Raw genomic sequence first — 2,763 nt, 5'->3', positions numbered from 1 at the left:
ATGTAGAGACCGTTTTGGATTGAACTCACCACTTCATCGTGACGTACGAGGGATTTTGGCCATTTTTCAAAAGAATGAGTACTTGTATATTTAGAACTCTTGGAGAGTCGGCGGACGAACAATTGAGCGTAACTTCTGCACACGGTGTCCGTTTTGGGCCCATAAGTACTTTTTCGAAATGTAGCGACCGTTTTGGATTGAACTCACCACCTCGTCGTGACGTACGTGGGATTTTTGCCATTATTGGAAAGAATGAGCACATGCATATTTAGAACGCTTGGAGAGTCGGCGGACGAAGAATTGAGCGTAACTTTTGCACACGGTGTCCGTTTTGGACCCATAAGTACTTTTTTGAAAGGTAGCGACCATTTTGGATTGAACTCACCATCGTCATGACGTACGAGGGATTTTAGCCATTTTTCAAAAGAATGAGCACTTGCATATTTAGAACTCTTGGAGAGTCGGCGGACGAACAATTGAGCGTAACTTCTGCACACGGTGTCCGTTTTGGGCCCATAAGTACTTTTTCAAAATGTAGAGACCGTTTTGGTTTGAACTCACAACTTCATCGTGACGTACGAAGGATTTTGGCTAATTTTCGAAAGAATGAGCACTTCCATATTTAGAAAGCTAGGAGAGTCGGCGGACGAAAAATTGAACGTAACTTTTGCACACGGTGTCCGTTTTGGGCCCATAAGTACTTTTTGGAAATGTAGCAACCGTTTTGGATTGAACTAACCACTTCGTCGTGACGTACGAGGGATTTTGACCATTTTTTGAAAGATCGAGCGCTTGCATATTTGGAATGCTTGGAGAGTCGACGGACGAAGAATTGAGCCTAACTTTTGCACACGGTGTCCGTTTTGGGCCCGTAAGTACTTTTTTGAAATGTAGCGACCGTTTTGGATTGAACTCACCTCCTCGTCGTGATGTATGAGGGATTTTGGCCATTTCTCGAACGAATGAGCACTTGCATATTTCGAACGCTTGGAGAGTCGGCGGACGAAGAATTGAGCGTAACTTTTGCGCACGGTGTCCATTTTGGGCCCATAAGTACTTTTTCGAAATGTAGCGACCGTTTTGGATTGAACTCACCACTTCGTCGTGACGTATGAAGGATTTTGGCCATTTTTCGAAAGAATGAGCATCTGCATATTTAGAACGTTTGGACAGTCGGCGGACGAAGAATTGAGCGTAACTTTTACACACGGTGTCAGTTTTGGGCCCATAAGTACTTTTTGGAAATGTAGCGACCGTTTTTGATTGAACTCACCACTTCATCGTGACGTACGAGGAATTTTGGCCATTTTTCGAAAGAATGAGCACTTGCATATTTGGAACGCTTGGAGAGTCGGCGTACGAAGAATTGAGCAAAAGTTTTACACACGGTGTCCGTTTTGGGCCCATAAGTACTTTTTGGAAATGTAGCGACCATTTTGGATTGAACTCACCACTTCATCGTGACGTTCGAGGGATTTTGGCCATTTCTTGAAAGAATGAGCACTTGGCTATTTGGAATGCTTGGAGAGTCAGCGTACGAAGAATTGAGCGTAACTTTTGCACACGGTGTCCGTTTTGGGCCCATAAGCACTTTTTTGAAATGTAGCGACTGTTTTGTGTTGAACTCACTACATCGTCGTGACGTACGAATGATTTTGGCCATTTTTCGAAATAATGAGCACTTGCAAATTTAGAACGCTTGTACAGTCGACGGACGAAGAATTGAGCGTAACTTTTGCGCACGGTGTCCGTTTTGGGCCCATAACTACTTTTTGGAAATGTAGCGACCGTTTTGGATTGAACTCACCACATCGTCATGACGTACGAGGGATTTTGGTCATTTTTCAAAAGAATGAGCACTTGTTTATTTAGAACTCTTGGAGAGTCGGAGGACGAAGAATTGAGTGTAACTTTTGCACACGGTGTCCGTTTTGGGCCCATAAGTACTTTTTGGTAATTTAGCGACCGTTTTGGATTGAACTCACCACTTCGTCGTGACGTACGAGGGATTTTGGCCATTTTTCGTAAGAATGAGGACTTGCATATTTAGAACGCTTGGAGAGTCGGTGGACGAAGAATTGAGCGTAACTTTTGCACAAGGTGTCCGTTTTCGGCCCATAAGTACTTTTTGGATATGTAGCGACCGTTTTGGATTGAACTCACCACTTCGTCGGGACATACGAGGGATTTTTGCCATTTTTGGAAAGAATGAGCACTTGCATATTCGGAACGCTTGGAGAGTCGGCGTACGAAAAATTGAGCTTAAGTTTTCCACACGGTGGCCGTTTTGGGCCCATAAGTACTTTTTGGAAATGTAGCGACCCCATTTGGATTGAACTCACCACTTCGTCGTGACGTACAAGGGATTTTGGCCAATTTTTGAAAGAACGAGCACTTGGATATTTGGAATGCTTGGAGAGTCAGCGTATGAAGAATTGAGCGTAACTTTTGCACACGTTGTCCGCTTTGGGCCCATAAGTACTTTTTGTAAATGTAGCGACTGTTTTGGGTTGAACTCACTACTTCGTCGTGACGTACGAATGATTTTGGCCATTTTTCGAAATAATGAGCACTTGCATATTTAGAACCCTTGTACAGTCGACGGACGAAGAATTGAGCGTAACTTTTGCACATGGTGTCCATTTTGGGCCCATAAGTACTTTTTGGAAATGTAGCGACCGTTTTGGATTGAACTCACCACTTCATCATGACGTACGAGGGATTTTGGCCATTTTTCAAAAGAATGAGCACTTGCATATTTAG

The sequence above is a fragment of the Olea europaea genome, unplaced genomic scaffold (assembly GCF_002742605.1).
Source record: "Olea europaea var. sylvestris unplaced genomic scaffold, O_europaea_v1 scaffold3734, whole genome shotgun sequence".
Classification (NCBI taxonomy): domain Eukaryota; kingdom Viridiplantae; phylum Streptophyta; class Magnoliopsida; order Lamiales; family Oleaceae; genus Olea; species Olea europaea.
The sequence above is the reverse complement of the archived record's forward strand: the minus strand, read 5'-3'. Positions refer to the sequence as shown.